The following is a 26,246-nucleotide window of genomic DNA, read 5'->3' on the forward strand; positions in this document are numbered from 1 at the left end:
CACGGCTTGAAATTTCACCTACCCTCACCTCTCTCTGAGACCCAGATTTGATGATTCACCAGTTTGTCTCAAATCTTCACTTCAGTGTCAGTAAACACCTCAAATCAATATGCCCAAAATCATCATCATCATCTCTTATTAATAAAGATACAGATTAGATTCATGTATCAAAGAAACTCAAAAATATACTGCCTTAATCAAGAGAAAGATTGGTTGTCTCTCACATAAAAGTCCAGCTAGGTGATTATGTCAAACGAAGTGTAAACAAAGTTATGAGTATTGGGGAATAAGGGGTTTATTAAAGGAATAAGGACTTATTCATTTCAAAGAGATAGTGTGGAAGTTAGATTCTAGATGGGGATGCTGGAGCATCACAGAAGTCTCTAATAGGGTCTCCTGAAGCACTGCTTGAGTTGACAAGTTGAAGATTACTGGGGAATCTGGAAAGCCGGATACTTTCAGAAGCCAGTGTGGGACAATGAAGAGGAGCTGGTGAAAAATGAGATTGAAATATGTTACTTCTGCCAAAATATTACTTCTGTAGTTCCACACACAAGTATTTAGTGTTGGGCCTGTGGCTACTATTGGTAAATTTGGCCATTAATCAGGAAGAATAGCCAAATGCAGGGCAGAGGAGAGCAAGTAGAAAATCAAATCTACCACTACTTGGAGAACAGATGTGTACAGGATGAGCAGTGGGCCTGAGAGTACACTGAGGGGAATGTCATCATTTGAAGAATAGACAAAACAGAGTGAGTTCACTGCAAAAAGCAAAAAAGACATGGGAAAGTCAGGAAAACGGGAGGAAAACAATAAGAAAGCAGTAGAATGTAAACCAAGAGAACTGCGAGTTTTGTGAAGCAATGAGTCATCAAGCAAGTCCTGCCCTTCAGAGAGATTCATAAGGAAAGAACTGGAAGGCGGCCTTGAATTTGGCAGTAAGAAAGTCAGTGGTGACCTCAGAGTACAGAAGGCCAAGTGCAGTGATTGAGTTGTGTGTTAGGAAAGCTACTTCCAAGAAGGGTAGGAAAGAGAGAAGGCAGTGGCTAGGACAAGAGGCATGGCCAAGAGAATAGTTTTATCATTATTTGCAGGTGTTTGTTTGTGTGTCTATTTGCTTGTATTGCAAAGCCTGGAACATGTTTATAGGATATAATGAAGGAACTATTTCAGAAAAGGGCAAGTAGAAATCTGAAAGACAGGATAAATAATTGACTGATTAAAGCCCTGGCATTGGTGAGAGGGGGTAAGAATTCTGGAAACAATTGAGGGTTTTACCTCAAACAAAACACTAAAAATGAGTATGTAACCATTGTAAGGAAGGGAAGAGGATCCCTTTTCTGGTGTAGATTATCTGATAGGCAACATCCAGTATGTAGTGGCTATCATCCAGGGAACTTAAGAGTAAAGAAGATATGGAATAGCCGCTTGAATTCAGTAGGAGAGAGTTCACCAAACATACCTGAAAAGAGTATGGAATGGATTCATGGTCTGACTGAGGTTGACAAAACTGTAGTGGAACTGTACTGAATAATTGTGCCACACTGTCCTTTAATATTTGGCCAAAGTGTACAGATAGATCTTCATTCCAAAACTAGTGCTCTTCTCATGGTGGGTTCAGTCAGTTAGGATGGATTCTTCTTGCAAGAAATAGAAAATGGAACCAGGATTTTAAGCAAGTGAGTCTGTTTTTCTCACACAATAAATCCTAAAGGTAAATGGCTATGCACGCTGGTTTTAGCAACTCAGTGAAGGTCCTACGGCTGTTCTCTGTAATTCTTTCTCCTTTTTGACCACATTTGCATTTGATCCAGTAGGAAAAGAGTGAAGGACGTTGGTGCTAATTTATCAGTGCCTCAGTCGTGTCTGACTCTGCAACCCCATAGACTGTAGCCTACCACGATCCTCTGTTCAGGGGATTTTCTAGGCAAGAGTACTGGAGTGGGTTGCCATTTCCTTCTCCAGAGGATCTTCTCGACCCAGGGATCGAACTCAGGTCTCCCATATAGTAGGCAGATGCTTTACTGTCTGAGCCACCAGGGAAGTCCTTTAATAGGAAGGCAAAACTTTCCTAGAAGTCCCAGGCTCGCTGCATCTCAGACTCTCTTAGAGAAACTACAGTACCTCCAGTAAGTCAGGGAGAGGCTGGCAACAGGCTAAATGTGTACCACCAAGCAGCGTCTACTCTAGGATTCAGAGAAGTTGAGTCTAGATGAAAAAAGTTATTCAAATGATAAGTAATAAGATCTGGATAAAGAGAGAGGTGGCCAGTACCTTAACCAAGTGATCTCACTTAGCACCAAAAATAATAATATAAATTTATACTAAGTGACTTTTAGTTTGAAGCAATGGGAAGTACATATCCCTCAAGCTGTTTTCTTACTAAGAGTGTGAAAGCTGTACGTAATCCTGCAAAACAATAAAATCAATCTCAGATTGTGAGACATTTTATAAAAAAGCTGACCTGAACTCTTCAACTATGCCAATGTCCAGAAAGGAAAAAAAAAGGGGGTGAAGTCTCAAACTAAACTAAAAAGACTAAACTGGCAATAAAATACAATATCTGATCCTTGATTCAATTCTGAACTGTTCAAAAAAGCAACAGTTATAAAAGTTTTGGAGTAACTTGACAATTTTTAGTATAGATGAAACAATCAAAGTTAAATTTCTTGGATGTAATAATGGTTGTATTATTTTGTTATAGTGTGAAATATATTTATTCTTAAAGGATTCATGCTACTGCATTTAGGAGTAAACCATCATGAACACTGCAATTACTTTCAAATTGTTCACAGAAATACTATCTATATTGTATGATTATACACACACACACACACACACACACACACACACAGGCATAGAGAGAAAGAGAATGAACAAATGTGGTAAAAGTTAACAATTGTTGAATCTAAGGGAAGAGAGCAGATGTTTGTTGAACTGTTTTTTTAACTTTCATATAGCTTTTTAATTTCTCTAAAGAAAGCTAGAGATAAAAGAGAAGAAAAGGGAATTTTGGAATTTCCAATTTATTATATGGAGTGCTACTTGAATTATTCTTGCTGTGAGCATGAGTGTGAGTGGTTTAAAGTAGAAGTAAGTGTCAAGAGCATTTACATAAAACATACTCAGGCCATAGATCTTAGGTTCAAATCCTGGTTTGGCAACTTGTGCTGGGAAAACTGGACAGCTACATGTAAAAGAATGTGATTAGAACATTTCCTTACATCACATATAAAAACAAACTCAAAGTAGATTAAAGACCTAAATGTAAGACTTGAAACCATGAAACTCCTAGAAGAAAAGAAAGAACAATCTTTGACATAAATTGTATATATTTTGGATTTGTTTCCTAAGGCAAAAGAAATAAAAATGAAAATAAACAAATGGTACCTAATTAAACTTAAAAACTTTTGCACAGCAAAGGAAACCAGGAACAAAAGGAGAAGACAACTGATTGAATGGGAGAAAACATTTGCAACTAATATGATCAATAATGGTTAATATTCAAACTGTATAAATAGCTGAAAACAAAACAAAACAAAATTGATTTAAGAAAAGAGCAGAGAACCTGAATAGACATTTTTCCACAGAAGATATACCAACGGCTAATGGGCATATAAAAATACGCTCAACATCTCTCATTATTAGAGAAATGCAAATCAAAACCACAGTGAGATATAACCTCACATCTGTCTGAAAGGGTATCGTCAAAAAGAAAACAAATACCAAATGGTGGTGAGGATGTGGAGAAAAGGAAACCCTTGAACACTGCTGGTGGGAATGTAAATCAGTGCCACCACTGTGGGGACCACATGCAGAGTCCTCAAAAACTAAATGTAGGACTACTACATGATCTAGCAATTCCACTTCTGGGGATACTTTTTTAAAACCTGAAAACACTAATTTGAAAAGATATGTATACCCCAGTGTTCATAGAAGCACTATTTACATTTGCCAAGATATGCAAGCAACGTAACCTAACCTCACAAGATGTCAGTCCATCAAAGATGGTGTGTGTGTGTGTGTGTGTGTGTGTGTGTGTATGTATGTATGTATGTATGTATATATATATTATATGCAATGGAGTATAATTCAGAAAAAATGAAATTCTGCCATTTGTAACACAGACATATTAGAGAGTATTATGCTTAGAAATAAGTCAGACAAAGAAAGACAAATACTGTAGGTTATCACTTTTATGTGGGATCTGAAAAATAAAACAAATGACTGTATATAATAAAACAGAAGTAGACTCACAGATATAGAAAGCTGACTAGTAGATACCAAAGGGGAGTGAGTAGATGGGGCAGGGGCAAGATAGGGGTATGGGATTAAGAGATACAAACTACTATGTATAAAATAAATAAACAACAAGGATACACCATACAGCACAGGGAAATATAGTCATTATTTTGCAATAATGGAGCATAATCTATAAAAAATACTGAATCCCCATGTTGTATACCTGAAACTAATATTCCAAATTGACTATACTTCAATATAAAAAAACAATGTCAGATTTATAATGCAGTAAATTATCCATAACTGTTGCCAAATTCCTTTTTAAAAGGTCCCAATTGTGAAGTCAGAGGGTAAGAAGTGACCTGATGGCATCTTGTGACGTGCTGCTTTATAACTTTCACAAAGACATCCAGGTCCTAATCTCCATAACCTTATAAATCTAAGAATATATCACCTTCCATGACAAAAGAGACTTTATAAATGGAGTACGATTAACTTTGGAGAAAGAAATGGCAACCCATTATGGTAGTCTTGCCTGGGAAATCCCATGGACAGAGAAGCCTAGCAGGCTACAGTCCCTGGGGTCACCAAGAGTCAGACACGACTTAATGATTAAACAAAAACAGTGACTGAATTTAGTTCAATATTCAACCTACAGAATCCATGATGATGATATGTTTGTCACCCAGTCTTGTCCAACTCTCAAGACCCCACGGACTGTAGCCTGCCAGGCTCCTCTGTCCATGGAATTCTCCAGGCAAGAATACTGGAGTGGATAGCCATTCCTTTCTCCGGGGGATCATCTCAACCCAGGGATTGAACCCAGGCCTCCTGCACTGAAGGCAGATTCTTTACTGTCTGAGCCACCTCAAAGTCTCAAAGTTCATACCAGTCCTCAACACTATTTAGACAAGAATATCTATAATTTTTATTTCTTTTCTTCCAAGCAGGAACTTATTTTTCCCTTTTGTCTGTATAGTTTTGTATAATATAATTCTGGATGACCAATATTAATTTTATTGTACCATTAATGTTGCTTTTTCTAAGAAATTCTAAAGACCAGAGCTAAAGTGGTTTTCCAGCTATTTTCTTTTGTCAAGGTCTTACAACCTAAGCCAAAGAGCAACCATACTTGGTATTCCCTCTTGTTTCCTGTCAGCTTTGAATCTAAATCTCATAAAGATTGGATTGTGAAAGCACAACATAAACAGTCTCATAATTAAACAAAGATATTCTTAGAGCAGACTGCTCCCAAAGACTAAATAAAACTTTTATTTTGTAATGAAGAAAAGAGTTAATTGGCTTTAAAAATACCTAACCACAATGTATGAAGCAATGGCACTTTGTAAGATGTGTCATATGGTAATATTTTAGAATGGACAACAGAATTTGGAGGTTGGCATCTCACCAAACAGGATTTCTACTACCAGCAAGTGTGAGTAGGTCTCCCTCTTTCTGAAAATATCTTGCAAACATTCTGACACAATGTAAGAGTAGCTGCAGAGAAGATTTTGTTCTAGGTACTAAAAGTAGCCTAGGTTTTTTCTTTTTAATTGAGATTATAAAGTCTTCCTTAATAGCTCAGTTGGTAAAGAGTCCACCTGCAATGCAGAAGACCCGGGTTCGATTCCTGGGTCAGGAAAATCTGCTGGAGAAGGGGTAGGCTATGCACTCCAGTATTCTTGAACTTCTCTGGTGGCTCAGCTGGTAAAGAATCTGCCTGCAGTGTGAGAGACTTGGGTTCAATCCCTGGGTTGGGAAGATCCCCTGGAGAAGGAAAAGACTACCCACTCCAGTACTCTGGCCTAGAGAATTCCATGGACTGAGCAACTTTCACTTTCAGGGAAATAAATGATGTACAGTAAAGCCTGAGGCTCTCCACAGCATAAGAGTTGTAGCTGACTGGTGTGCTATGCTCACTACCATCAAAGACCCTTGGCTTACACAAGAGACAAATGGTCCCCAGTTCTTAGAAAGATAAAAGCTTGTTTTCCTCCAGATCACATTCCCATAAAAGTCTGAAGTTTACTATGCACAGCTTTCTCACAAGATTTTAACTGAAGTTCTAGCTCTTATTTTACAGATTTTTTTATTGCCTCAGAACTCACTAAGATGGCTTTAAAAATCAATGGTTACATTTCTTTATATATCATATGAAGGATTATTTCACAATGGATTTATAAGCATCTTGTTAATTTTACTTTTGTCTTTTAGTTTATATAAACCTTTTAATAGCCAGCCACCAACCATTACTTTCTTAGACCTCTTCACCTTCTCTTCACTTCCACTGCCAGCACCAACTGTGGAAGGTTGTTTTGCATAGGGATTAAGTGCTGGACTATAGCATCAGACTAAGTCCAAATCCCTACTCTTGCATTTCCTGATTCTGTGATCTTGGCCAGTTCACTAGATCTTTTCCATCTTCAGGTTCTTTGGCTACTTGTAAGGATTAATAAGATATACAACATCTTAATACAACTGGTACACGGTTAAAAGTGTTCAATGTTTTTGGAGGTCCATCTTTTACCTTAGTTCAGTTCAGTCGCTCAGTCATGTCCAACTCTTTGTAACCCCATGAATCGCAGCGTGCCAGGCCTCCCTGTCCATCACTAACTCCCAGACTTCACTCAGACTCACATCCATCCAGTCAGTGACGCCATCCAGCCATCTCATCCTCTGTCGTCCCCTTCTCCTCCTGCCCTCAATCCCTCCCAGCATCAGAGTCATTTCCAGAGTCAACTCTTTGCATGAGGTAGCCAAAGTACTGGAGTTTCAGCTTTAGCATCATTCCTTCCAAAGAAATCCCAGGGCTGGTCTTCAGAATGGACTGGTTGGATCTCCTTGCAGTCCATGGGACTCTCAAGAGTCTTCTCCAACACCACAGTTCAAAAGCATCAATTCTTCGGCGCTCAGCCTTCTTCACTGTCCAACTCTCACATCCATACATGACCACAGGAAAAACCATAGCCTTGACTAGATGGACCTTAGTTGGCAAAGTAATGTCTCTGCTTTTGAATATGCTATCTAGGTTGGTCATAACTTTTCTTCCAAGGATTAAGCATCTTTTAATTTCATGGCTGCAGTCACCATCTACAGTGATTTTGGAGCCCCAAAAAATAAAGCCTGACACTGTTTCCACTGTTTCCCCATCTATTTCCCATGAAGTGATGGGACCAGATGCCATGATCTTCATTTTCTGAATGTTGAGCTTTAAGCCAACTTTTTCACTCTCCTCTTTCACTTTCATCAAGAGGCTTTTTAGCTCCTCTTCACTTTCTGCCACAAGGGTGGTGTCACCTGCATATCTGAGGTTATTGATATTTCTCCCAGCAGTCTTGATTCCAGCTTGTGTTTCATCCAGCCCAGCGTTTCTTATGATGGACTCTGCATAGAAGTTAAATAAGCAGGGTGACAATATACATTCTTGACGTACTCCTTTTCCTATTTGAAACCAGTCTGTTGTTTCATGTCCAATTCTAATTGTTGCTTCCTGACCTGCATACAGATTTCTCAAGAGGGAGGTCAGGTGGTCTGGTATTCGAATCTCTCTCAGAATTTTCCACAGTTTATTGTGATCCACACAGTCAAAGACTTTGGCATAGTCAAGAAAGCAGAAATAGATGTTTTTCTGGAACTCTCTTGCTTTTTTGATGATCCAACAGATGTTGGCAATTTGATCTTTGGTTCCTCTGCCTTTACTAAAACCAGCTTGAACATCAGGAAGTTCACGGTTCACGTATTGCTGAAGCCTGGCTTGGAGAATTTTGTGCATTACTTTACCAGCATGTGAGATGAGTGCAATTGTGCGGTAGTTTGAGCATTCTTTGGCATTGCCTTTCTTTGGGATTGGAATGAAAACTGACCTTTTCTAGTCCTGTGGCCATTGCTGAGTTTTCCAAATTTGCTGGCGTATTGAGTGCAGCACTTTCACAGCATCATCTTTCAGGATTTGAAACAGCTCAACTGGAATTCCGTCACCTCCAGCAGCTTTGTTCATAGTGATGCTTTCTAAGGCCCACTTGACTTCACATTCCATAATGTCTGGCTCTAGATGAGTGATCACATCATCGTGATTATCTTGGTCGTGAAGATCTTTTTTGTACAGTTCTGTGTATTCTTGCCACCTCTTCTTAATATCTTCTGCTTCTGTTAGGTCCATACCATTTCTGTCCTTTATCGAGCCCATCTTTGCATGAAATGTTCCCTTGGTATCTCTAATTTTCTTGAAGAGATCTCTAGTCTTTCCCATTCTGTTGTTTTCCTCTCTTTCTTTGCACTGATAGCTGAGGAAGGCTTTCTTATCTCTTCTTGCTATTCTTTGGAACTCTGCATTCAGCTTGGGGTATACCTCAGTGGTAGAGTGCATGCTTAGCATGCATGAGGGCCTGGGTTCAATCCCCAGTACCTCCATCTTTTACCTACCCATCACCAAAATAGTTTTGCTTTAGTTCAGTGAAAATAGTACTTTCCATTCAGATTCCATTGCTAGGAGAAGGAATAAGTAAGTCAACTACTTAATTTACACATGACTTAAATTTGGGTTAAGTTAGAAATTAACAACTGGAATAACCCCTATTATTTCTGGAGAAAGTGAAGTCTCTCAGTCATGTCCAACTCTTTGCAACCCCATGGACTGTAGCCTACCACACTCCTCCATCCATGGGATTTTCCAAGCAAGAGTACTGGAGTGGGTTGCCATTTCCTTCTCCAGAGGATCTTCCCGACCCAGGGATCAAACCCAGGTCTCCCACATTGTAAGCAAGACGCTTTACCATCTGAGCCACCAGGGGAGTCTTTCTGGAGAAAAGAAGTCAAGTTCCAAAGAAAACATAGACAGAAAACCATGATGGAACAAATAAGAGGGTTATTTACAGAAAGAAATAGATAGAAAGATGAAAGTCTTGATCATCAATTGACAACTACAGTTCCCCCAAATTTGCCACCCATTAACACTCTAAACACTTGTTTTGGCCCCACATGTGCTCTATTTCAAGAAATACAAATAAAACTCATGGCTGGCCAAGGATCTAATTGCCATGACACGGTTGTAGCAAGGTACAATCATGGAGATATATATGTTCTGTATCTCTCCCCCTATTTCATAGGCCCAGAGTACCTTCTGAGGACCACCTTGCTTGTACCTCAACTCTGTTCTTCATAGTCACACCACTAGTGGGGGAATCTGAGGTGGCAAAGAGAGAGGGTATATATGAACATTATATGTTCTATAACTCGGATAGTGAAATTCTTACACTTACTTACACCCTAAGTATAGGTTGCCCCATTTCTTTTCCTGTGATTTTCACTTTTATTTTAAATTGACTTAATATGTCACATAACTCAAGTATTTTAATTTAGGTGTTCCATGACCTCTGGGAGGTTTTCTTATTAGCAAATGTCAAGATAATCCCTAACATGATATCTGAGCACATAACATTCTTTTATATGCTTTTGTGAATGTTCTATTCTTAATACTAAAATGCTTCTCCCATAAATCTTTTTGTGAATAATAATATGTGCTTTAAAACCCAGATCATACTGGCCTTACATTTAAAGTCTTTCCAGCTCTGATTTTTGTTTCAGCACTGTACTCTGTGCAGACATCCTCTAAAAGGAATCTAAGTGAATCTCATTTCCTAGTAATTGACATCATGTATAATTCCCTTCCCTTGAGAATGGCCCTACCGGGTAACTCACGTCAAAGATAAAGAACATAGAAAAAGTGATAAGATGTAGGTTTCAAAGTAGGATTCAAAAAGACTTTCTACTGTCCAGCTGGCCCTTCTTGCTATTTCTCACTTGCTCTAAGGGAAACCAGTTGAGAATTACTTCATGGAAATGTCTTTTTAACAAAGAACTGAGGGAGCACTCCAATGAACAGCCAGGAAGGAAGTGAAACCCTTAATCCAGGAGTATGTGAGGAAACTGAATCTTACCTACAACAATTTGAGTGAGCTTAGGAGTAGCTCCTCCTTCAGTCGAGCTTTCATAGAAGACCAAAATCCCAGCCAGCACCTTTATTGCAACCTTGTGAAAGGCCTAGAAGCAGAGACATTAAGCACAGATTTCTGGCCCACAAAATCTGTGAGATAGCATGTTTGTTGTTTTAAGCAATTAAGTTTTGGGGTAATTTGCTATACAGCAAGAAATAGCTAATACATTCCCTATGTAGCAGACCTGGATATGGCATAAGCCCTCTTGGAGGATGTCACCATAAACCCCATCATAGAGCCACCAGAACTTACACAGGACAGGGGAAACAGACTCTTGGAGGGCACAAATAGAACCTTGTGCATACCAAGACCCAGGAGAAAGGAGCAGTGACCCCACAAGAGACTGACCCAGACTTGACTGTGAGTGTCAAGGTGTCTCTGGCGGAGGCATGGGTCAGTGGTGGCCTGCTGCAGGGTTGTGGGCACTGAGTATAGCAGGGCCTGCATGGGACCTTTTGAAGGAGGTCACCATTAGCCTCATTACCTCCACCATAGTTTGCTGCTAAGTCGCTTCAGTCGTGTCCGACTCTGTGCAACGCCATAGACGGCAGCCCACCAGGCTCTGCCGTCCCTGGGATTCTCCAGGCAAGAACACTGCAGTGGGTTGCCATTTCCTTCTCCAATGCAGGAAAGTGAAAAGTGAAAGTGAAGTCGCTCAGTCATATCCGACTCGTAGTGACCCCATGGATTGCAGCCTACCAGGCTCCTCTGCCCATGGGGTTTTCCAGGCAAGACTGGCCCCAGGTAAATAACAGGGAGGGAACACAGCCCCACCCATCAACAGAAAATTCAATTAAAGTTTTCCTGAGTACGGCCCCATCCATCAGAACAAGACCCAGTTTTCCCCTCAGTCAAATCTCTCCCATCAGGAAGCTTCCATAAGCCTCTTATCCTTCTCCATCAGAGAGCAGACAGACTGAAAACCACAATCAGAGAAAACTAACCAATCTGGTCACATGGACTACAGCCTTGTTTAACTCAGTGAAACTATGAGCCATGCTGTGCAGGGCCACCCAAGATGGATGGGTCATGGTGGAGAGTTCTGACAAAATGTGGTCCACTGGAGAAGGGAATGGCAAACCACTTCAGCATTCTTGCCTTGAGAACCCCATGAATAATATGAAAATGCAAAAAGATAGGACAATGAAGGATGAACTCCCCAGGTCGGGGGTGCCCAACATGCTACTGGGGATCAGTGGAGAAATAACTCCAGAAAGAATGAAGAGACAGAGCCAAAGCAAAAACAACACCTAGTTGTGGATATGACTGGTGATGGAAGTAAAGTCTGATGCTGTAAAGAGCAATATTGAACAGGAACCTGGAATGTTAGGTCCATGAATCAAGGCAAATTGGAGCTGGCAAGAGTGAACAGTGAACTAAAATGGACTGGATTGGGTGAATTTAACTCAGATGACCATTATATCTACCTCTGTGGGCAAGAATCCCTTAGAAGAAATGGAGTAGCTATCATAGTCAACAAAATAGTCTGAAATGCAGTACTTGGATGCAATCTCAAAAATGACTGAATGATCTGTGTTCATTTCCAAGGCAAACCATTTAATATCACAGTAATCCAAGTCTATGCCCCGATCAGTAATGCTGAAGAAGCTGATGTTGAATGATTCTATGAAAACCTACAAGACCTTCTAGAACTAACACCCAAAAGAGATGTCCTTTTCATTATAGCAGACTGGAATGCAAAAGTAGGAAGTCAAGAAACACCTGGAGTAACAGGCAAATTTGGCAGTGGAGTACAGAATGAAGCAGGGCAAAGGCTAATAGAATTTTGCCAAGAGAATACACCAATCATAGCAAACACCCTCTTCCAACAACACAAGAGAAGACTCTACACATAGACATCACCAGATAGTCAATATAGAAATCAGATTGATTATATTCTTTGCAACCAAAGATGGAGAAGCTCTATACTGTCAACAAAAACAAGACCAGGAGCTGACTGTGGCTGAGATCATGAACTCTTTATTCCCAAATTCAGACTTAAGTTGAAGAAAGTGGGGAAAACCACTAGACCATTCAGGTATGACCTAAATCAAATCCCTTATGATTATACAGTGGAAGTGAGAAATATATTCAAGGGATTAGATCTGATAGACAGAGGGCCTGAAGAACTATGGACAAAGGTTTGAGACATTGTACAGGAGGCTGTAATCAAAACTATTCCCAAGAAAAAGAAATGCAAAAAAGTAAAATAGTTGTCTGAGGAGGCCTTACAAATAGCTGAGAAAAGAAGAGAATTGAAAGGCAAAGGAGGAAAGGAAAGATATAAGCATCTGAATGCAGAGTTCCAAAGAATAGCAAGGAGCGCTAAGAAAGCCTTCCTCAGTGATCAATGCAAACAAATAGAGGAAAACAATGGAATGGAAAAGACTGGAGATTTCTTCAAGAAAATTAGAGATACCAAAGGAACATTTCATGCAAAGATGGGCTCGATAAAGGACAGAAATGGTATGGACCTAACAGAAGAAAATATTAAGAAGAGGTGGCAAGAATACACAGAGCTATACAAAAAAATCTTCACAACCCAATCACAATGGTGTGATCACTCACCTAGAGCCAGACATTATGGAATGTGAAGTCAAGTGGGCCTTAGGAAGCATCACTATGAACAAAGCTAGTGGAGGTGATGGAATTCCAGTTGAGCTATTTCAAATCCTGAAAGATGATGCTGTGAAAGTGCTGTACTCAAGATGCCAGCAAATTTGGAAAACTCAGCAGTGGCCACAGGACTGGAAAAGGTCAGTTTTCCTCCCAATCCCCAAGAAAGGCAATGCCAAAGAATGCTCAAACTACTGCACGATTGCACTCATCTCACATGCTAGCAAAGTAATGCTCAAATTTCTCCAAGGCAGGCTTCAAAAGTACATGAACTGTGAACTTTCAGATGTTCATGCTGGATTTAGAAAAGGCAGAGGAACAAGAGATCAAATTGCCAACATCTGTTGGATCATCAAAAAAGCAAGAGGGTTCCAGGAAAAAAAAAAACAAAAACTACTTTGCTTTATTGACTATGCCAAAGCTTTTGACTGTGTGGATCACCACCAACTGTGGATAATTCTTCAAGAGATAGGACTACCAGACCACCTGACCTGCCTCATCAGAAATCTATATGCAGGTCAGGAAGCAACACTTAGAACTGGACATGGAACAACAGACTGGTTCCAAATTGGGAAAGGAGTATATCAACACTGTATATTGTCACCCTGTTTATTTAATGTATATGCATAGTACATCATGAGAAACACTGGGCTGGATAAAGCACAAGCTGGAATCAAGATTGCCAGGAGAAATATCATTAACCTCAGATATGCAGATGACACCACCCTTATGGCAGAAAGCAAAGAAGAACTAAAGAGCTTCTTGATGAAAGTGAAAGAGGAGAGTGAGAAGTTGGCTCAAAACTCAACATTCAGAAAACTAAGGTCATGGCATCTGGTCCCATCACTTACTGGCAAATAGAAGGGGAAACAATGGAAACAATGACACACTTCATTTTCTTGGGCTCCAAAATCACTGCAGATGGTGATTGCAGCCATGAAATTAAAAGAATCTTGCTCCTTGGAAGAAAACTATGACCAACCCAGACAGCATTCTAAAAAGCAGAGACATTACTTTGCCAACAAAGGTCTATCTAGTCAAAGCTATGATTTTTCCAGTAGTCATGTATGGATGTGAGAGTTGGACCATAAAGAAAGTTGAGCACTCTTTGCTTTTGAACTGTGATGTTGGAGAATACTCTTGAGAGTCCTTTGGACTGCAAGGAGATCCAACCAGTTCATCGTGAGATTACATCATGGAAAGGAAATCAGTCCTGAGAATTCATTGGAAGGACTGATGCTGAAGCTGAAACTCCAATAACTTTGGCCACCTTATGCAAAGAACTGACTCATTTTAGAAAACTCTGATGCTGGGAAAGATTGAAGGCAGGAGGAGAAGGGGATGACAGAGAATGAGATGGTTGGATGGCATCACCGACTCAGTGAACATGAGTTTGAATAAACTCCAGAAGTTGATGGACAGGGAGGCCTGGCGTGCTGCCGTCCATGGGGTCGCAAAGGGTCAGACATGACTGAGCAACTGAACTGAACTGTATACATATCCACTATAACGCTAATCACAGAGCACTGATGTGATATGGCTCTACAACCCATGGTATTAGTTGTACCCCAAAGCTAGGCTTTTCATCTTTGTGATATTTTCCTAGGGTCTAGCAGTTCCTCGATGGAGAAGGGGATGGCAATCCATTCCAGTACTCTTGCCTTGAAAATCCCATGGACAGAGGAGGCTGGTGGGCTGCCGTCTATGGGGTCACACAAAGTCAAACACGACTGAGCGATTTCACTTTCACTTTTCACTTTCATGCATTGGAGAAGGCAATGGCAACCCACTCCAGTGTTCTTGCCTGGAGAATCCCAGAGATGGGGGATCCTGGTAGGCTGCAGTCTATGGGGTCGCACAGAGTCGGACACAACTGAAGCAACTTAGCATCTGCAACAGCAGCAGCAGTTCCTGGAATGTATTAGGTCCATGACTGTGATGTTTATGATTTGGAAGCTCTTTGTGGTAAGTAATTTAATCATAACAACAATAACAAGAATTTATTGTGTCCTTTTAGAAGAGGAAATGAGAACCCACTCCAGTATTCTTGTTTGGACAATCCCATGGACAGAGGAGCCTGGCAGGCTACAGTCCATGGGGTCTCAAGAGTCAGACATGACTGAGCGACTGAGCATGCACACACATTCAGTCCTTGCCTTTCAACACAATTCATTAAATATTTTACAATATTTATCTGATCCTAATGTTAAACCTACAAGACCTTGTAGAACTAGCACCCAAAAAGATGTCCTTTTCATTATAGGGGACTGGAATGCAAGAGTAGGAAGTCAAGAAACACCTGGAGTAACAGGCAAATTTGGCCTTGGAATGTGGAATGAAGCAGGGCAAAGACTAATAGAGTTTTGCCAAGAAAATCCACTGGTCATAGCAAACACCCTCCTCCAGCAACACGAGAGAAGACTCTACACATGGACATCACCAATGGTCAACACCGAAATCAGATTGATTACATTCTTTGCAGCCAAAGATGGAGAAGCTCTATACAGTCAGCAAAAACAAGACCGGGAGCTGACTGTGACTCAGATCATGAACTCCTTATTACCAAATTCAGACTTAAATTGAAGAAAGTAGGGAAAACTGCTAGACCATTCAGGTATGACCTAAATCAAATCCCTTGTGATTATACAGTGGAAGTGACAAATAGATTTAAGGGCCTAGATCTGATAGATAGAGTGCCTGATGAACTATGGATTGAGGTTCGTGACATTGTACAGGAGACAGGGATCAAGACCATCCCCATGGAAAAGAAATGCAATAAAGCAAAATGGATATCTGGGGAGGCCTTACAAATAGCTGTGAAAAGAAGAGAAGTGAAAAGCAAAGGAGAAAAGGAAAGATATAAGCATCTGAATGCAGAGTTTCAAAGAATAGCAAGAAGAGATATGAGAGCCTTCTTCAGTGATCAGTGCAAAGAAATAGAGGAAAAGAACAGAATGGGAAAGACTAGAGATCTCTTCAAGAAAATCAGAGATATCAAGGGAACATTTCATGCAAAGATGGGCTCGATAAAGGACAGAAATGGTATGGGCCTAACAGAAGCAGAAGATATTAAGAAGAGGTGGCAAGAATACACAGAAGAACTGTATAAAAAAGATCTTCATGACCCAGATAATCATGATGGTGTGATCACTCATCTAGAGCCAGACATCCTGGAATGTGGAGTCAAGTGGGCCTTAGAAAGCATCACTATGAACAAAGCTAGTGGAGGTGATGGAATTCCAGTTGAGCTGTTTCAAATTCTGAAAGATGATGTTGTGAAAGTGCTGCACTCAATATGCCAGCAAATTTGGAAAACTTAGCAGTGTCCACAGGACTAGAAAAGGTCAGTTTTCATTCCAAGCCCAAAGAAAGGCAATGCCAAAGAATGCTCAAACTACCGCACAATTGCACTCATCTCACATACGAGTAAAGTAATGCTCAAAATTCTCCAAGCCAGGCTTCAACAATATGTGAACCGTGAACTTCCTGATGTTCAAGCTGGTTTTAGAAAAGGCAGAGGAACCAGAGGTCAAATTGCCAACATCTGTTGGATCATCAAAAAAGCAAGAGAGTTCCAGAAAAACATCTATTTCTGCTTTCTTGACTATGCTAAAGCCTTTGACTGTGTGGATCACAATAAACTGTGGAAAATTCTGAGAGAGATTCGAATACCAGACCACCTGACCTCCCTCTTGAGAAATCTGTATGTAGGTCAGGAAGCAACAATTAGAACTGGACATGGAACAACAGAGTGGTTCCAAATAGGAACAGGAGTACATCAAGAATGTATATTGTCACCCTGCTTATTTAACTTCTATGCAGAGTACATCATGAGAAACGCTGGGCTGGATGAAACACAAGCTGGAATCAAGATTTCCGGGAGAAATATCCATAACCTCAGATATGCAGATGACACCACCCTTATGGCAGAAAGTGAAGAGGAGCTAAAAAGCCTCTTGATGAAAGTGAAAGAGGAGAGTGAAAAAGTTGGCTTAAAGCTCAACATTCAGAAAATGAAGATCATGGCATCCGGTCCCATCACTTCATGGGAAATAGATGGGGAAACAGTGGAAACAGTGTCAGGCTTTATTTTGGGGGGCTCCAAAATCACTGCAGATATTGACTGCAGCTATGAAATTAAAAGACGCTTACTCCTTGGAAGAAAAGTTATGACCAACCTAGATAGCATATTCAAAAGCAGAGACATTAGTTTACCAACAAAGGTCTGTCTAGTCAAGGCTATGGTTTTTCCAGTGGTCATGTATGGATGTGAGAGTTGGACTGTGAAGAAGGCTGAGCGCTGAAGAATTGATGCTTTTGAACTGTGGTGTTGGAGAAGACTCTTGAGAGTCCCTTGGACTGCAAGGAGATCCAACCAGTCTATTCTGATGATCAGCCCTGGGATTTCTTTGGAAGGAATGATGCTAAAGCTGAAACTCCAGTACTTTGGCCACCTCATGAGAAGAGTTGACTCATTGGAAAAGACTCTGATGCTGGGAGGGATTGGGGGCAGGAGGAGAAGGGGACAATAGAGGATGAGATGGCTGGATGGCATCACTGACTTGATGGACGTGAGTCTGAGTGAACTCCGGAGTTGGTGATGGACAGGGAGGCCTGGTGTCCTGCGATTCATGGGGTCTCAAAGAATCAGACATGACTGAGTGACTGAACTGAACTGAACTGAATGTTAAACAAGCTTAGAAAGAAAGAAACAGAGTCACAGAAAAGTCAGGTAACTTGTAACATGCCCAGCATCAAAAGCTAAATGAGCCTAGCTGTAAAAACAGACAATCTACATAGAGTTCACATTCTCAACCACAAAGATTACATAGATACCTTATATTTCTAATATTATATATCCTTTGTATACATCTTACATGTTTTTATTTCACACACATTCACCAGCAAAATGCCTTGCATGTGTGCTTGTGCTAAGTCACTTCAGTCGTGTCTGACTCTTTGCAACCCTGTGGACTTTAGCCTCCAGGCTCCTCTATCCATGGGGATTCTCCATGCAAGAATACTGGGATGGGTTGCCACGCCCTCCTCCAGGGAATCTTCCTGACCCAGGGATGAACCTGAGTCTCTTACATCTCTTGCACTGGCAGGTGGGTCCTTTACCACTAGCACCACCTGTGAAGTCCCAATGTCTTGCATAGAAAGGATCAATAAATATGAGTGAGTGAAGAAATCAATACCAGAAATTTTCTATTCTGGCTAAGTTTTTATCTTCTGAGCCAAGGAGATAAGCACATCAGCCACAGAGGAATTCTCTGACTGTTCCCTGAGGATCCATTATCATCTGTGATGATGTGAAATAGAGACCAGTAGTCCACAGAGACCCTTTCAATTCCCCATTCTGTCTGAATGGAAAACTAGAGAAATGCTACATTTTTTCACTAGCCTTTATTTCTGCTCGTTTTCCAATCTGAGACCATTGCTTTAAATGAACTCATTCAGAAAAATAAATAAATAAATAAATAATGCATTATCTCTGAAAAAAGATGCAAGTGCCATGTAGCAATTTCATTGCATCATAGTTATAAGTCAAATCTGAAGTGGTGGAAATCACAAATCGAAAGCTTTTGCTGTTACTGTTACGGATGGGGACAGTTTCTCATAGACTGTAACAGATCAAATGATGTGTGCAACCTACACATTCTGTTCTCAACCTTCATTCTGGTTGCTGCTGCTACTGCCAAGTCGCTTCAGTTGTGTCTGACTCTGTGCAACCCCATAGACAGCAGCCCACCAGGCTCCCCCATACCTGGGATTCTCCAGGCAAGGATACTGGAGTGAGTTGCCATTGCCTTCTCCAATGCATGAAAGTGAAAAGCGAAGTGAAGTCGATCAATCGCGTCCAACTCAGTAGCAACCCCATGGACTGCAGCCTACGAGGCTCCTCCGTCCATGGGATTTTCCAGGCAAGAGTACTGGAGTGGGGTGCCATTGCCCTCTTCTTCATTCTGGTAGTCTGGGAAGTTAAACTCCACCACAAGGAATTCATTTCCTGTTGCTCTTTTATCTGTGACCACTATAGTAAATTGGCTACTGCCTAAAATAGTATACACCTTGTTTTTAGTAGTTTAGTTTACCAAAGCAGATGCAACTGTCAAAATTATAGAGAAATACTAAGTGAGTGATGGAAGCCTGGCTGTGCCATATGGCAGTTTACTGGCTTTACTGCTCCTCTATGTGGACTAGGTCAGTGAGTTAAATCATAACAAGAGACAAAGTACCTGAAAACCTGACCCCACCAGTGCTTTAATTCTTTTTGTTTTGAGGCTTTTGAAAGATATCCAATTTAAACTATGCTACAGCTCTGCATTACCCAGAAACAGAAATGAGACAACAATGAATATTGGGAGCCTTCAAGGAATGAGCCTTCAGGGAACGGGACTCAGTTGTGCTGAGATTGGGAGGATCTGCCTGGGAGGTATCTGGCCTCCAAATGCAGTGGCAAACGCAGAAAGACTGTCATCTCTGCTTGACAGTTTTGTCTAGGAGAACATATCCATAGCACGTGCGGAATCAGAATGAGACCTTACTGTCTAGAAGATGCTTGATTAAAATTAATGAAGGAAGAGTGTGGAAAAGTAAACACTTGTAAATAATACTTGAAATTATGACTGAAAATACTAAACTTTTGTTATTTAATATCTTCAGGCAAAGCACCATCAGGACTCTGGTAAAAGTAGGAAAACTAGAGAGAGCTATTTGGTAAGTTTTAAGTAGTGTTTCTCCTGAGGTTGATATATGTTATGGAAAGTGCAGGCACTGACAAAATTCCAGGGTCTTACCGTAAAGCCTGCGCTTTCTGAAATATTTATAGTAATAACATTTTATCTGTAAAAATTTAATTGGGGGCAGAATGAGAACATCCTGTTACTTGACACCTCTTCACATATGATTCTTACAAAATTACTCAGTGTTTTTTTTTTCAGAGGCCTTCTGGGGAAACAAGATAGTTTTGCATGTAAAAGATTAGATACAGGCATAGAGGATATAGATATAGATTAGTTTACATTATATAAAAGGCATTAAATCAGTAAGTCAAGTAAGCATAGCTCAGTCGGTAAAGAATCTGCCTGCAATGCAGGAGACCTGGGTTCGATTCCTGGGTTGGAAAGATACCCTGGAGAAGGAAATGGCAATCCACTCCAGTATTCTTGCCTGGAAAATGCCATGGACAGAGGAGCCTGTCCATGAAGCCATGGACAGGGCTACAGTCCATGGGGTCGCAAAGAGTCAGACACGACTTAGCGACTAAACCACTAAACCACCAAGTAAATCCATCAAGGTCAGTCAAACTGCTAAAATTTTATTACATTTCACAGCTTATTTTCAGACTCAGGTATTTTGAATAAAAGCAAATAAATTCACTTTTTGAGTTTTCATGCTCTTTCATTTTCCAGAATGTACATAGAATTCACTTTGGTATGGTGCTTCTTTGTTTTTTCTTCTTTCTTTTTTATTTTTTTGAATTATGAAAGTAACATAACAGAGACTTATCAAGAGACTTGGAAATTACAGAAGAAAATTACATGTAGTTCCACTATATATGACACTTATTTTTTAAGTAGATTAACTAAGAGTTTACAGTTGGAATTTTAATGTCAAACTCTCAAAAATTAATAGAATGAATATGCAGAATATAGTAGACCTGAAAAGCACTATGAACCAATTCAGCATAATTAAGATTTATACAATTTTCACACAATAGTAGGGTACAAATTCTATGCAAGCTCCCACAGACTATAATCCAGAAGACACTGGAACATATCCGGGAACATAAAATAAGTTGCATAAATTTCATGATCTAAAAGCATTGCTGGAGAAGCAAATGTCAACCCACTCCAGTATTCTTGCCTGGAAGATCCCACGGACAGAGGAGCCTGGTGATCAGAGGACTTCATGGGGTCACAAAGAGTCAGACACGACTGAATGACTGAGCACGTGAAAGTATTGAAATCATACAGAGTCTGTTCTCACCATGGAATTATGTTAGAAATCAATATCAAAAGATATTTAAAAATAACCCACATATTTTCAAGTGCTGTGTGACATTTACCAAGAGAGAGCTTTGACTTAACCACTGAAAGCCTCAATAAAATCAAAAGAATGAAAAAACACAGAGGGTGATTTCAGAGAACGCATTTAGATGAGAAGTTGATAACAAAGATACTTTAAAAACTCCATGTATTTGGAAATTAGATGTCCACTTTTAAATGATAGGTGTATCTAAGAAGCCATAGCAAAAAAAATTTAAAGATATTTGTAACAGAACAAAAATGAAAAGAGAATTTATAAGAATTTGTTGTAGCTGAAGATGCTCAATGCAACTAATACAATATGGAATCTTGACTAAGGTATGAAAACAAATAATGGACCCTAGTATATCACTTTGTGAAATTTGAACAAAATTACTAGAGTGCTTCTTTATCAAAAGGTCTATACAGTCAGAACTATTCTCATAATAACACTAAAACTTTAACATGCAATGCATTCGTCATTGCTCATGAATCAGTAAATGCACAAAAAAATTTTTCTTAGTTTTAATTTCAATTATAGTAAATACTGATGAGATTTAAGAGTGTAAATGGATCAGGAGACCAAAAAATTTGAGTACCATGGCTTTAGGATAAAACTAATTTTTTCTTGAATAGGACACACATATACATGTGTATTTCTTTGTCACTATTATTCCTAGAATAGTCTCAGCAATCCCTATAAATTATAACTGTTAACTCAAGGAAATGAGGTTGTATTTCACAAGGAAAAGTAGGGAATGGAAAATTGACAGCTGTGTGTCATTTTAAATGACTACAGCAGAGTAGCAGAGCTCATAAACACATATAATACAAATTTTACAGATATTTACATTTGCTTTAACACCGAAGAATTGATGCTTTTGAACTGTGGTGTTGCAGAAGACTCTTGAGAGTCCCTTGGACTGCGAGAAGGCCCAACCAGTCCATCCTAAAGGAGATCAGTCCTGGGTGTTCATTGGTAGGACTGATGTTGAAGCTGAAACTCCAATACTCTGGCCACCTGATGTGAAAAGCTGACTCATTTGAAAAGACCCTGATGCTGGGAAATATTGAGGGCAGGAGGAGAAGGGAACGACAGAGGACGAGATGGTTGGATGGCATCACTGACTCAATGGACATGGGTTTGAGTGGACTCCGGGAGTTGGTGGTGGACAGGGAGGCCTGGCATGCTGCAGTTCATGGGGTCGCAAAGAGTTGGACACAGCTGAGCAATTGAACTGAACTGAACATATTTTTAAAGTGGCAAAAATGAGCACATTTATTAACATCCCCAAATCTATAGCCACTCCATTGCACAAAATAATAAAAAGCAAAGGTATGTGCTGTGCTGTGCTGAGCTGTGCTATGCTAAGTCGCTTTAGTTGTGTCCGACTCTCTGCAACCCTATGGACTATAGTTCACCAGGCTCCCCTGTCCATGGGATTCTCCAGGCAAAACACTAGAGTGGGTAGCCATTTCCTTTTCCAGAGGACCTTCCCAGCCCAGGGATCAAGCCAGTGTCTCCTGCATTGCAGGATTCTTTACCACTGAGCTACCAGGGAAGCCCTAAGCAAAGGTATATAAATTTTAAATTATGCTTAGAAATCAATGTTTAAGTATTTCCTTAGAAATTATATGGGTATTCAATGACTTAATTAGCTCAATTTAATATCAATCCAAGGTTTTAAGCTAGATATCATGAGGATTTTCTCCAAGCTGACATATTACAGAACATAATGACTGTTGAAGAAAAGTTTGTCAGAATAATGATATAATTTATTTGAACACAAATTGCCATTTTTATGATCATGTTTGAGTACTGTGTAATGTCAACCTATTTGATCTGGATAAAACGTATACTGGTGTTACATTTAATACTGATAAGTTGAAAAAGACATGGCTGTTTTATATTAAACCAAAATTATTAAACTAGGTATGTTTACCAAAGGTTTATCTTAGTTAGGTGAACTTGCATCTTTAAAATGTTTCTGCCTTTTGCTACCACACCGCCGCCATCATGGGTCGCATGCACGCTCCCGGGAAGGGCCTGTCCCAGTCGGCTCTGCCCTACCGCCGCAGCGTCCCCACCTGGCTGAAGCTCACTTCTGACGACGTGAAGGAGCAGATCTACAAACTGCCAAGAAGGGCCTGACTCCCTCACAGATCAGTGTGATCCTGAGAGACTCTCATGGTGTTGCACAAGTACGTTTTGTGACAGGCAACAAAATCTTGAGAATTCTTAAGTCCAAAGGACTTGCTCCTGATCTCCCTGAGGATCTCTATCATTTAATTAAGAAAGCTGTTGCTGTTCGAAAGCATCTTGAGAGGAACAGAAAGGATAAAGATGCTAAATTCCGTCTGATTCTGATTGAGAGCCGTATTCACCGGTTGGCTCGATACTACAAGACCAAAGGAGTCCTACCCCGCAATTGGAAATACGAGTCATCCACGGCCTCTGCCCTGGTTGCATAAATGTGTGTATTGTACGAAAGCAATAAAATCATTGTTTAACAGAAAAAATAAAAAAATAAAAATAAAATGTTTCTGAGTTAGCTTATATAAGAAAATATTTTATTGAAGTCTAGAACATTTAAAATATTTGAGGTACAGTTTTCCTTTTTCTGGGAATTTAGGAGCATTTGATTTTTATTAACACTTATTTATCTAAACAAATCAGTTAGAATAGAGCACTATCATATCAAGACTTTGTACCCTAATTTATTAATACTCTCATGCAATGAGTGATAAAGCCCTTTCTGAATTATAGGCACAAAGACAGAGTGTTTATAAATTCAGATCTACACTTCTGACACAGGTTGAAAGCAAATATAGAAACACACAAAGTCATGGTCCAGATATTAAATCGCTGCTTTCCATTTCACTGGACATAATACTCTTAATTGAGTGCAAAATAGACAAATAGATAAAACAAACTAAAAAGACTAACAAACCAGACTCTCTGTCGTCTCTCATCCAACAGAGTATAGAACTCTAACTCTATTATTCATTAGCCTATTTACAGAAATCTTTGAATGGTCAGACCATGAAATCAAATCCTCAATCATTGCTGTCACTAGTCGGGAATAACTGGCTGTAAGCAAACTAGAAACAAAAACAAAACAAAAACATCAGTAGATGGCCGTGGTGAAGGGCGGGGAGAGAATCAGAAAAGTTATCTGCTTGGGTTTCACCTTAAAATCAATCAATAGATATTGAAATTACACCCCTGGGAACAAAGAAAAGACATGCCTAAGCTGAGTGCCGAATAATTGGTGCTTTTGAACTGTGGTGTTGGAGAAGACTCCTGAGAGTCCCTTGGACTGCAAGGAGATCCAACCAGTCCATTCTAAAGATCAGCCCTGGGATTTCTTTGGAAGGAATGATGCTGAAGCTGAAACTCCAGTACTTTGGCCACCTCATGTGAAGAGTTGACTCATTGGAAAAGACTCATTCTGGGAGGGATTGGGGGCAGGAGGAAAAGGGGACGACAGAGGATGAGATGGCTGGATGGCATCACTGACTCGATGGACGTGAGTCTGAGTGAACTCGGGGAGTTGGTGATGGACCGGGAGGCCTGGCCTGCTGTGATTCATGGGGTCGCAAAGAGTCGGACACAACTGAGCGACTGAACTGAACTGAAGCTTAAGTGACCTGTACACTTTTCTGGCAATATATTTTCAGTTCAGTTCAATTCAGTCACTTAGTCATGTTCAACTCTTTGCGATCCCATGGACTCAATATATTTTATCTGTCTCTATTAGGTAAATTAATCAGGCATCTGATAGATTATCTCCAAACCTATTTAAGGGCAATCATTCAAAAAATGATAAAATCATGTAAAAATATAAAACAAACGGGGTCAAAGATTTCAATAACTCATTAATTAAGGAGAGAACTAGTGAGATATTGTAACTAGTTTCAAGGAGAATCCAAGGGATGAAAGTGAAAGTAAAAGTGAAGTTGCTCAGTCATGTCCAACTCTTTGCCACCGCATGGACTGTAGCCTACCAGGCTTCTCCGTCCATGGGGTTTTCCAGGCAGTGGGTTGCTATTTCCTTCTCCAGGGGATTTTTCCGAACTAGGGATCGAACCAGGGTTTCTCACATTGCAGGCAGACACTTTACCCTCTGAGCCACCAGGAAAGCCTGTGGAGTAGACATTCTGAAAAGGCATAATATAGCAAAACTATGTCACAAATAGATGTAAACTGGCAAAATTGTCAATATTCACAGGGCAATATCAATACCACTGCAATTCTATGAGTAAGAATTATTTGCATTACCATCACGTTTCTATAGTGCACAGTATTGCAAAATAGGTCTCAGACAATGAAAGGTGAGATGACCCTAACCACTAGGCAAAACTTCTAGTAATCTTTCTGATTCATTTCAAGTGTTAGTCACTCAGTCATGACCAACTCTTTCTGACCTGATGGGCTATAGCCTGCCAGGCTCATCTGCCCATGGAATTATCCAGGCAAGAATACTGGAGTGGATAGCTTTTCCCTTTGCCAGGGAATCTTCCAAACCCAGGGATGGTACCCAGGTCTCCTGCATTGCAGGCAGATTCTTTATCATCTGAGCCACCAGAGTTCATTTCAAAATCTTTCACAATTTTCTCTACTAAAGGAGAGGTAAAGTCCTTTCTGAATTATAGATACAGATACACATAGAGTGCTTATAAATTCAGATCTACACTTTTGCCACAGGTCAACAATAAACTTAGAAACACAAAACTAAGGTCATAATACATTTGCCTCCTTTGACAGAACAGGTTTTCTTCTGAACCCCAAACAATTCCCAACACAGAGGGATACTGTGGAGACCTGAAGAGATATATATGCAAGATGGCAAGTACTGTTCTTTGCACTCTGATATTTCTATTTGCACTATTAAGTGTGCATTAAATTTATCTATTAAATATAGCAATTTATTTGTGGAAACTTGAAAGTGAAATTTAAGAAATGATTCTTAAGAGAGAGCTGTTACTTATATCATCTTCTATTTACATTTGTTGTTCAGTCGCTAAATCATATTTGACTCTTTATGACCCCATGGACTGCAGCACACCAGGCTTCCCTGTACATTCACTATCTTCTGGAGTTTGCTCAAACTCATGTCCATTGAGTTGGTGATGCCATCCAACCATCTCATCCTCTGTCACCCCCTTCTAGTGGGCTACACTTTGTGGGGTCACAAAGAGTTGGACATGACTGAGTGACTAACACTTTCATTTTCTATTTACATAAGTGATATTAAAAGTTGTGAATGTTTTCAAATGCACCACTTACTATGTTATTGATAATTAATTAGTACAAAATTCAGAAATAGTAAGCCAATAAACTGCATTCAAACATTTAAAAATA

The 26,246-nt window shown here is 39.9% G+C and overlaps 1 protein-coding gene and 1 pseudogene across 1 annotated transcript in view; both read left to right on the forward strand.

The window, feature by feature from the left end:
* GABRB1 (gamma-aminobutyric acid type A receptor subunit beta1) overlaps positions 1–26,246 on the forward strand; it is a 438,990-nt gene that overhangs the window by 287,685 nt on the left and 125,059 nt on the right. The window lies entirely within an intron of this gene.
* LOC138442904 (small ribosomal subunit protein uS15-like) lies at positions 22,876–23,388 on the forward strand (annotated as a pseudogene).

The sequence above is a fragment of the Ovis canadensis genome, chromosome 6, assembly GCF_042477335.2.
Source record: "Ovis canadensis isolate MfBH-ARS-UI-01 breed Bighorn chromosome 6, ARS-UI_OviCan_v2, whole genome shotgun sequence".
In the NCBI taxonomy this organism is placed as follows: domain Eukaryota; kingdom Metazoa; phylum Chordata; class Mammalia; order Artiodactyla; family Bovidae; genus Ovis; species Ovis canadensis.